The sequence below is a fragment of the Bactrocera neohumeralis genome, chromosome 5, assembly GCF_024586455.1.
Source record: "Bactrocera neohumeralis isolate Rockhampton chromosome 5, APGP_CSIRO_Bneo_wtdbg2-racon-allhic-juicebox.fasta_v2, whole genome shotgun sequence".
In the NCBI taxonomy this organism is placed as follows: Eukaryota; Metazoa; Arthropoda; class Insecta; order Diptera; family Tephritidae; genus Bactrocera; species Bactrocera neohumeralis.
The window spans coordinates 47,142,264-47,154,282 of NC_065922.1; the positions used below are offsets into that span (position 1 = coordinate 47,142,264).

Consider the following 12,019-nt stretch of genomic DNA (forward strand, 5'->3'; position numbering starts at 1 on the left):
AATTAGTCAATTTTGTAATATTAACTTCGGGAAGCAGGTAATACTAACTTGGTGTTTTAAGAAATTCGAAATATTTGAGAAGACGTTTTATAACGGGGCTCAATTTAATGGAGCCGTATTTTAAATACCTTCCTCAGATTCAATAGTTTTTAGGATATATGTATTTTAAGACTTCTGCAAAAGTTATAAAAAATTCTCCATACAAGAAGATTCATTGAACGATGAGCTATAGTATATACATTGACATAGTTCAGCGAATTAGAAGATAGCAGCTACGCTGGCTAGGTCATGTCGTCCATATGGACGAAAATACTTCAGCTTTGAAAGTATTCTACGCAGTACCCGCTAAAGGTTTTAAATATGAGAAGTAGGCATGGGCTGTTCCGAGCTGATATCATAAGAATGTTTTGATTAAATTTGGTTGAATATTTTGAATAATGTGAAGAGTTCGCAGTGCCACACCCATGGTATTCAGTTTTCCCAAAATGTTTATATTTTTTATTTTTTAATTATAAAATCTCTTAATAAAAATTAATAATTGTTGTGGACAGATTGCAGATATATTGTATTCATAAAGTAACTATTTAAACGAAATACGTTCAACAACAATTGTCAATGGACTGATTAAACCATAGATCAATATTATTAACAGAATTCCGGTTTTATAAAAGAAAAACAACAGCGACCTCTATCCGCCACTTATTGACACTCCTAATTGTATTTTTCGAATTGCACATTCGTTCCACTCGTTGGCAACACGTCTGATAAGATTTTTTCGCGCACTTGTGGCAGCACTGCTCGAATTCTTTTCTCATTCGTTTCAATTCGCTTGACTGCCATGTTCGTGAATCGCGATTCAGTGAAGTTAGTCGCGTGAAAATCTTTTAATTTTTTGTTTAAAAGGTAAATATCGCATTATAAATCATTAAAAATATATAAAAGTGTGTATTAAATGTTGTGAATTGTGTGTGTGTTAATATCGAACAATTGGCGCTGCTGCCAAATGCTGAAAAATGAAAGTGAAAATGATGGGGGCAACAAATTTTCACCTGAAATGACAGTGGGAAAAAAGCAGAAATCTCGACGTCTACATCGAGGTGTGTATGTGTATGCGTGCGTATGTGTGTTGCTTTACTAAACTGGGCAGTGTATAAAATAGAATTTAAATATGTGCACGATAGAATTACTAAATCTTAAAATAAATGAAAAGTGCCCAAAACTCGAAGCTTTAAAGAACCGTTTATATAAATTTGTATACCATCAAATGTGCAACTGTGGTTTAATGTATTGAACCGCTATAACGTTCAACTTTACTCCACGTCCGTCCCCCCATTTTGCAGCATACATAGGTACTCACATTTTCCTTTGCGCGCGCCTTAAATTTTTTTCTTCTGACAATCGCATTTGAGTGGGAAAGAATTTGGTTGGCGGCCGCCTTGACAGCGATAGTGGCAAAATAGTATAAAGAAGGCCAATAAGCAAAAGCGATATGGGAACAAATGGTATTTGTGGTACAACACGCCGCATTCGATGCAATTCGCTTTATAATATTATGTTCCATTCCACAGCTGTTTCATGATTTCCAATTTGAATGAGGGGTAATATTGGACTCATTATTCCAAGTTCCAACTGTACTTTTTTCATTTTTGTGAGCAAGAATTCTGAAAGTGCATAATTTTCGTCTTTTTCTACTTCGAATTCGATGAACGAGTGAGATCCTTGCAACACACACGCACAACCATAAGGTGGCGCATAAATGTCAAGTTGCATGCGCACACGATGCATGTCCTTGACACTGGCCCACTTTTCAGTATTGGTATTAACTTTTTTCGTTAACAATTAGGCGAGGCAATTTTGTTTGTACTTTTGTGTGAGTATTGACTTTTGGGTTCTAAGTTCAGTATTAGTAAATTATTAAATGGATTACAGTGCCTCGGTGGCGCTGATTACTAGTCGCTGCTGAACAGACTTGTACAGATATTCGAAAAATTTGGGCGTATCGATTATCTAAATAAGTAAATACCTCTGTGCATATTGTATATACACTTGGCACACTTAAGTAATATTTGTTGGTATGTAGTTTGTATGTCTAATATTTATTGATTTTTGTCTGTTATCAAATGACCTTTTTATCTTATTACGTAACATAATTGAATTATACATTTGTAGGCGCGTCGACAGTGCCGTCTGAGACCGAAGTTCTTAAATTGAAAACGCTAACTTATCTGTTTCCGTGTATGAAAACAAGATAATCTAACTGAAGACTTTGTTATAACGAATATTTTGCTTATGTATTTTCATGTTATTCCTTTTTTTTAAATTGGAAAATTTGTTAATGTATTGTTTTTTTAATAGTATATGTATCAACAAGGATTTTGCCGGTTAAAGGTCACACACACGGACCATCAAATTGTATAGTCGTCATTTCTGTAATTACTTAAAAAATATCGGAATCAATTAGTAGAATGATATTCTAGTTGATAGCCATTCCTGGATTCAAATTTGTGTTGTTGTCATCGTTAAAGGAATGCTGCCTAGTTGACAGTCGTATGTTCGACGGTTATTATTATTGTAGCGGCAGAAAACATTCCTGAAGTATTTTAGAGGCATGGTGCCGATTTGACAGTCATTGGCCGGTTAAAAATCCGGGTACGTTCCTGTTATTAAGGCCCGACTGTTGATGTTGTTACAACGGCAGAATTCTGCAGACAACAACCCGACTATCGTGATATTGGGTCAGTTCTGCCTATGTCAGTTCTGTCGTTTTCGTTAATTTCCAGGACTACACAAGTTATTTTGAGAAAATGTTGGTTACGTGCCATCTACGTAAACCTAGTTTTCGCAGAGCTTATTCAATTTAGTTCACTATAAAATTATTTCATTTACCGATATGTGTAAAAGATTTTAACGCTCAAGAACTCAGTGTGGCTGTGCTGTATAATACATATGTATACATACCAACTTTATTATCTTTAATTATTACTTTTGCATTTATGCAATGGGTCTAGGGTGTTGGAACTTGGACAAGGTCGTTGCATGTAGTGCAAACCAAATAACAGTGAGTCTTATTCTAGTAGACCACACTAGACTATACGAAATTGTTGCTCAAAACCACATTCGTTTCTCTTTTCGCTGCTGGGCTCACAGCATTCGCTTTTGTATGAAAAATTCCAAATTCCGCGAGACTATGTATTCACATGATGACTTCTCATTGTTTTACAAGTATAGTACATACATATGTACATACATTTATGGGGGCTTTTAAAGTCCACACATTGACCATACACTCTCGGTGATGTTATTGGAGCTGGTTCTTCGAATCTTAGTCATTATACTCACGTTCATACCTATACATCTGTATGTATGTATGTATGCCAAACCCACGTAGTCGTTCACTGACACATGAGAGGCAATACACCAGGCAGAGAGTTTCGCTTGACTTTCCGCTTTCCGTTTGGCATGAGCATATTTCCACACACTCCCATGTTTACACATACATATGTATGTATGTATTTGTGTAAACGCTCGTATGCATATGCACTAGCGTGAGCAATAATTTGGGTTTATTTTATTGAATGAAAAGTGGTTGTGGCGGCTTTTTAGTTTTAGTTCAAACTGGCGACGCGAAAACTCGTATTCAACCAAAATCTCAGCGCTAACGCGATGAGATATGCAGCTTTGGAATGCGCGGAATGTCAGTCTTCAAGCTGCGTTATTTTCGTTGCTGTTGTTGTGCACCTATTGTGGGTATAACTATCATTTTTAGCGCGGCCATCGACGCATTCATCTTGCACCTACGAACTTTATAACACTCAGAGTAGACTTCACTACTATGATGTACATATATATGTATGTAAAAGTCAGCTACTACTGCAGTTTTTGTTGTTGTAGATTTGTTTCATTGCTTTTCGCCTTTGAGTTTATTATTTGTATACATACCTACATATATGTACATACATAGATATGTTTGTATTTACTCTTTTGATATGGTAATAAATATACTCGTACAAGCACCTGCATATATTGTTCCACATATACATAGATACTTATATTTCTATCGATATATGTACATACATACATACGTACATACTCTTTATTGAATACAATATTTGCATGCGCTTAAGTATACTAATATATGCATAAGCATTTGTAAATATTTTGTTTTCTATTTTGGTTCGACGCTTTGTATTTGTGGCAAAAATAAATTAACTAAGATGATCTTATAGCACTGAATTTAGGTTATGTTAGGTTTGGTGTATGATGAAAATTTGTATCATAAATTAAATTTTTAACTGCGCAACGGGAGATATTACGATACAGTAATTATTACAGCTGTAAAAGTGTGGGAATTTGTTCGTACTTCAAGCGATATTTTGTATGACTCATAGTAATATACCATCTAATCAAATTTGACTCGGATTGACAAAGAAAAATACATTTTCACGCACGTTAGTATCATTTTTTTATTATAGCTTTCAAAGTAGCTTCTGAGCCAATACAAGCAATGCAACGTCTAATAAAATTTTCCGTAAACTTGCTCGGCCAAGGACAAATTATTTCAGATATGTTTTCTGCAGCTTCAACAACAACGGCTGTTGAGATCCTCTGTTTTTTGTCTGCAGCCAATACCACTATTTTCAAAAACGTTCGATGGTACGATTAACGGAGGTGGATAGACGACTCGCATGAGTAAGGGTTTCGATGATGCTTGCCACTCAAAATACTTGTGTTCGTGATAAAGTAGAATTCCCAAACACTCCCGGAAACATTTTCAACGGGTTCGTAACCGTGGTTTCTTTGAAAACAAATAATTTCAAGCTAGGTTAGGTTAGGTAAGACGGCTGATCGGAGATCGCACATGGACTAGAAGTAGTCCTTTGTGAAGCCGTTGAAACTCGAACTCCCATGTTCGAACTTAGAGATCGGCAAACCGTTTAGTATCCAACACAAATTTACAGAGGCGCTTAATTTCAATGCCCGCCAGATCGGTGGGATATCTGAAAGTATGTGCCCCCAAGTGCCTCAGTCTTGATCTCCCAAAAGCAGGGCAGTCAAGAAGGAAGTGCTGGCTAGTTTCCACTGCATCTTCTTCCAAGCAGCTTCTGCATGCGGCGTCCGGTAAAATTCCCAGTCTTACAGCGTGTATGCCAATGGGACAGTGGCCCGTCAAGAGCCCCATCATTAATGAGAGGCTAGCCTTGTTGAGGGCAAAGAGATCCCTAGATCTCCTTCGATCTATATTTGGCCAAAAGGCTTTTGCGACCGCGCAGGTACTAATGCTGGCCCATCGCTGACCGAGCAGCCGCGAGGCCCAGCTATCTAGTAGTAGAACACAAAAGGATGCCGGAGCACCTACCCGTTCCCATTCTACCGATAGTGATTCTAGGGTGCTTTTCCTTGCTAGCTCATCAGCTTTGCAGTTACCCGCGATTCCGCTGTGGCCCGGCACCCATACAAGTCTTATAATGAAAGCTCTCGCCGCCAGAGACAGTGACGCCAGACACTCTTCGACCAGCCCTGAACGCACTGTGAATGAGTTCAAGGCTAGAATCGCCGCTCTGCTATCCGAGTGAATGGTCACCTCCCTGAAGTTAGACGCTCTACTGAGCAGCATATCTGCTGCTACCTTGATGGCTGCAACCTCAGCCTGGAAAACACTGCAATAGTCGGGAAGTCTGAAGCTGGATTTTATGGAGAGCTCCCGACAGTACACTCCTCCACCAACCTTCCCCCCAAGCTTCGACCCATCCGTAAAGAAGCTTGCTGCTCGTGGTAAATTTTTTTTTTGGTGGTAAAATCGTCATACAAACCTTTAGCAATAAGCAAATACTACTTGGTAGCACACTAATTGTCATATGAGATTAAAACTTCTTACACACGAACATAAAAAGCTTGTAGGAAAAGAATTGTACCGATTCAGTTTGCGCGTGCGGTTCAAATGAACCATATATTATATTATAAAGTATAATCTTGGATGTACTCCATTTTAGGATTAATTCGATCTAAGAATTACACCAGACCTCACATATTACTTGTAATGTTCGTCGTTATTCTAGTGGGCTTTAGGCCGAATATACATATTGGTGAAATTCTAAATTTTTTTAGTACAAAATGTCTGGAAATATGTGCTCGAAAACGCTGGTTTAAGGGGTTACATAAGTTTCCTCGGGTAAAAAACAACCTATTTTCAATAATTTTTTCTCATACAAACATACACTATTAACAAAGAAATTCTTTTTTTTTTTTTCGACATTTCCGGTGACCCCTCCTTACGAAGAAAAAAACTTAAAATTGGATTTTTGGTAGAAATTTTTACAAAAAAATTAAAATTTCAGTGAAAATTTCGCGGCATATTTTTTTCAAATAGTTGTAATCAAAAAAAATCCTTCGTCCTCAAAGACCTGTGTAAAATTTCATAGATCGGTTGAGTAGTTCTCGAGAAATCTTTCCAAACGATTTCAAAAACACAGTTTCGAGGCTGTATCTCCGAAACTATTACTCGGATCAACTTGAAGAGGACAATATTCTAGAGGTGTTATAGAATTTAATAAGAAAATAAAAAAATCGATTTTTCCAAACCCGTAAACCCATGTAACCCCTTAATGTCAATAATTTTAGCTATGTATGTACATGTCTGAATGTACTCGTTATAGCGCCAAAATGTAGGCAACTTTTTCATTGTTTCTTAAGGGTTGAGTAGGGTAATCTGGCATGTTTTTTGAATTTTTTTTTATAGAAATTTTTATTCTACAATAGAACTTTTTTCACATATCAGGAGGTATGCATATCGTGGAGTGTAAAAACAAATTTTTTCGGAATTTTTTGATGACATCTATCGGAGAAATGGCTGGGTGAATGAGATGCGTTTTTTTCACTGGCGGACACGATTTCTTATGTTTGGATCATCTGAAACACAAAAATTCAATTTATTCTTAAAAAGTACGTGAATGTAAAATTAAGCAAATCGGTTGAGTAGTTCGACCGGAATCATGTCCGCCAGTTTAAAAAAGTGTGTTTTGAGAAAAACGCGTTTAAAGTTTGAGGTGTGCACTCCGAGCGCTCCGAACGTCGAGCGGTATTATTATTGTTGGACCTTTTTCGAAACCTTCCAATAGTAAAGTGGGTGTCTACATTAATTCTAAGGGTATGAAAAATTTAACTGACCAGATAAAAACATTACAAAATACACCTGCACACAAATTCCATACGAAAACATTGGGGGTGAATATTGAAAAAAATTATTACTTCCGATTTAGTTTTTTTTTATATTTACACCGTAAAAGTCGTCTAAAGCTATTTTTTGATGTATCGAAAACATATACTTTCAAAATAAAACACGTGTAATTTTATGCTGATGCAATTTATGTGTCATTCAACCAAATTAATAATTTTTTTTATAATCTTCCTTCCAACATATGTAACCTACTCCAATTGGTATTTCGAAATTAAAAAATTCCGCTTAGAATTGCACCTCACTGTACCCTTTTCCAATACATTGAAATTCTTGAGCTGTTAACATGGCAGCACGCCATCCGTTTCCGCTCGTTCCTATCACTTTCACAGCATGCCGTAATGCGTGTCGGTATGCGCAAGTCATAAAGTCGCCCGATATTATATTATATTTCGCAGATGCAAAATGCAACGACGCATGCCAAAAAATTCATCACATGGAAAAAGATACCGCAAAAAAAGCATTCGTAACTGGTGGATGCGTTTGTTGGCATCTCATAAGGGATGAAATAATAACCATTGCATCATACTCGCGCACGCCGGCTCTGGGGTTGGGGCAGCAGTTCAACAACTTTACAATTTGCGACGATGAGTACCTCCACACACACACACACACACACACTCATACTCACACACAAACATACACATGCTGAGCATGACACTTTTGCTTTCTCTTCACCCTCTCAGGTGCGCTCAATCTACTTTTGTGTTTATACACATATTTATATGAAATGCTTGTGGTAGCTTCAGCGCATTCCTACAGCTGTGCTCAGCGAAGAGCTGTGAGATTTTTGATTTTTTGTTTTCCTTTTTTTTTGCGTTTTTGTTTTTGCTTGCTTTTGATGTCTCCTTTGTCGGCAATAATGCGCGCGCACACCTCATTTTCCATCCATCCATTCCACAATCTTCGTCATGTACTCTCGCGCATTGTTCAAGGTTCAGTTCTATCTGCTTTGCAAAACGCTACAGCCGTTATACAATGCATATAATTTTTGGTGTCGCCCATCATAAGGCCAGCCAGCCCACTCTCTGACTTTGTTTTGTGTATCTTCTTAGGGTTGCAAGTTAATGCGCGCCGTGCATTTTCCCTTTCTACAAATAAGAAATGTGCAATATTTGCACGAACTGGCTTTTTTCAATTCGCACATTTAATAACCTGTTCGCCGCTCGGCCACCACCTCGTCGACGCCGCTGACACTTTCCTACGATGACTACACGCGCGCTCGTGTATTTGCCTTTGTCGTTTTCTTTCGCATTTTATTGTATTTTTTATTGCTGTTGCTTTTTTATGGCTGCTCTGGCCTGCTACGCTGTCTGTCTGTTCGTAATATCTAGTATTTTTAATTTTTTTTTTTTTTTTGTAAAATATTTATTTTTATTAACATTTGTTTTGTCTTCTACTCTTTCCACATCAAATTCAAGTAAGCTGCACGTGTGTGCATGTGTGTGTGTGCGGTATGCATGTAGCTTTTCATTTTCTTTTTCGTTTTTTTTTTCTGCGTCTTGCCACCATCTCTCATGACGTGCCGTTTGCTCTTTACGTTTGTGACTTTGTCTTTTGACTCTTCATAACACGACGTTTTCATTATTTCGCAGTTGACAATAAGACGCTGAAGATGTAATAAAGCTTTACGTGTTGCTTGCAACGAAATTGTAATAAAAAATAACCCGAATTTTGTTGAAAATATCTACGAAACTTATATGTTCAATAAATAATTTTGTCAGAAATTGTTGAACTTTGAAAAATATACAACAACAACAAAAAAATACATAAACATTATCGCCGCTCAAAGCAGTAAACAAAGTACTACAAGAAGAAGAGAAGGAGGAGGAGGAAAAAACTGACTTCCACCGCTTGAATTTATCCAATCAATCAAGACTGGTTTGCTTTTTGGGGGCTAACTACTCGCCGCGTTTGTGCATAATTGTAAGGCGTTACGGCGGCGCAAGAGGCGGAAGTGAGTAGTGCCTACAAAGCTAAGCAGATCGAAGAATGTGAAAAAGAAAGCTCTAGACAAAGTGAAACGTTCGAGGTGATTTTGCGCAAACTTGTGTGTGTGTGTGTGTAAATATGCATTTATGTGTATATGTTTATGTGTGCGTAAGTTTTCCCCGACTGTTTACCTCGATTTTGTAAAAAGCAATGCGCAGCGTAATTGTGAAATTCATTCATTCATTCACAGTTAGCCTCAATCGGCGTTTGATGTTTTGGAAGGAATTAAAAGCCAATTGATAGCTTAATACACATACATATGTACATGAACATATGCTAGTAAATATAAGCAAACCTGCGCTACCAGACAGCTCTAATTATGTTAAATATGGAAATGAATATTTAAATCGAAGCCTTTACCAACAAATTACTACACATATCTGCATGTTTGTATGTATGTATGTATACATAATGCTATAAAACATTCACCTGCGAATTTGTGCTACCCGTAATTCGGTAAAATATATACTAGAAAGTTCCAAAGGTCATTGCCTTGTGTGAAAAAGTCTCGTAGCCGCCATTACAATACACTTACACATGCATACATATATCTACATATCGTACATAAATACGCAGTATAAATGAGATAAATAATCACGCTCTGCTTTAGTGAAAAAAATGCAATGTTTCCGGCAATAATGCATGATGCCTGATGCAATTGTACTATATATAGTGTATATGTACGTATATATGTGTGTTTATAAATAAATATTGCTTATATTGGAATTACGCACTTTTTAAAGTAATTTCTTTTCTAGTTTTTTTTTTATTATACATGTGTTTATTATTATGACTTCAATGTTATTCTCATTGAGCTGTCAAATTAGCATAACTCGTATACATATGTAACAATTTCTAAAGAAATTTGCTTAATCTGATCGCAATTTTTAATATTCTTTTGATTTTGTAACTAATAGATCCGGCAGGTGTTGACTTTCCAAAATTTATGCTACTACCTACTGATATACAAGTATACCTTACTTTTTAGTAAATAAATAAATATTATTGAAGATTAGATAAAACATTTCAATTTGCAACGTTTCAAAGAATATAACTATAATGTGTCCACAAGATTAAGTTTTCAAAAACATGGTTTTTCAACCGAAAATATTTCGCCAATTTTTCTTTGTGCAATAGGTAGCTACGCTATCCATTATTATTTTTTAATTAAATGCCATAATTTTCGCATACCTTCCGAAAGATTTTCTTAATTTCATTGTGCTGGAAATATATTTTGTAATTTTTTCTATAGTTTTATTTCTCACAAAAGATAGCTACTCTTTTCCAAAATATATTGGAATTGGAGATTTTCAAAATACCTTCCGCTGGGTACAGTATAATGGAAAAATGTCGATAATTGAATTTTGAAAACTAAATTTTCCACTCTTATAACGGTATTTGTCCTAAAATTTAAAGGAAACTTTAAATCACTATCAATAGCCATATACATTGTGACAAAAAAGTACCCGTAAATTGTAACTAAAACTTTAACTATTCATCAATATTTATTTTGTCGCCTTCAAAGTAATCCCCACCAGATGTGATAAACTTATGGTAAGCATTTTTCCAGTCCTCGAAACATTTTTCATAAGCAAATTTTGGGGGAGCTTTCAGCTCCTTCATCAAATTTTATTCCTATCTCTTCGATCGACTGAAAATGAATTCCACGGAGCGGCAATTTCAGTTTGGGGAACAAGAAAAAATCACACGAAGCCAAATCTCGTGATTTCGGTGGTTGATCCATGGTATTCATTGCGTTAATAGCTTTAAATTCGGTCACAATCGTACCCTTTAAAAAAAACTCAGCTTTATCGGGACGAGTCGAGCTAGAACGAGCTTGGTTGACGGATCGCGCTCATATTTTGCATAATAATTAAGGACAGTCCTACCAACTTAGTAAAATACATTTCTTTGAAATATTAACCTGGGAAGATTAATTACAATTTCCGGATATTTTTGTCCCAATGCACCGTAACATCCCTTGACATTTAACTTAACTTGATGTCTGACTGACATATTGCATACAATTTCGCTTATACAAATATTTAGGAACGATATGTCAAACTCGGTTCTTTAATATTTTCGGTTATCTCGCTCAATTTATAGATTGTTAGACGTTTTCGTCCTTCTTTTGGTCGTCTACGCCATTGATCGGTGATGGTAAAGTCTGAGTCCCAATACAATTTTTTAAAATATATTTCATTGGCTCACGAAACTATTCACTTTTTCAACAAAACAAAACTTGCTCAATCAGTGAAAGGTCCTCTTCAAGTAGACCCAACCTTCGCCAGTTTGTCTGATACTTCTATACATTAAACTTTTTCATTTGGTTATGCAATGCAGGTGCGCTCATTGTTTTGGCAAAAATAGTATTCAATAATTTAAATTTTTAACGCACAAGTGTAGTTTGTGTACCTTTCATATATTTAACGAAAGTGACATTGAACCCCAGCAAAATGACTGCGACTCTTGTTTATTAGATAAATAACTGACAGAAGGTGCGAAATCCCGGCCGGCTCCCCATTTAACTAAATATCGTTGGTATTCAACTCATGAAGTCGTCTGCAATTGATTACGGACATTCATACAAAACATACACACAGGCAGACAGACAAACTCTTGTGGAAATGTAAACAATAAACAACCTCCACCATGGTAGAGCACAACAGATGGAATCCAAATAAACATTTTAATGCTGTTGACCCGATGCAAGCATCCACCGAGATTTACACGATTTGGTACATTAACCTCTGAACCACACTTAGGCTATGCAGTTTTGTCCACGTTCTCGAACTC

At 36.4% G+C, this 12,019-nt stretch overlaps 1 protein-coding gene across 3 annotated transcripts in view; it reads left to right on the forward strand.

Moving 5' to 3' along the window:
- Positions 1-823: 823 nt before the first annotated feature.
- The window catches only part of LOC126759030 (uncharacterized), a 59,866-nt gene continuing 48,670 nt past the window's right edge, over positions 824-12,019 (forward strand). The window contains exon 1 of one of the 3 annotated variants that reach the window (XM_050473570.1): positions 824-903. The gene's annotated coding sequence lies outside the window, so the exon portion shown is untranslated. Of the gene's footprint in view, positions 904-937; positions 1,098-12,019 lie in introns of those variants that run through there. The other 2 variants (XM_050473578.1, XM_050473572.1) reach the window with 2 other exon arrangements.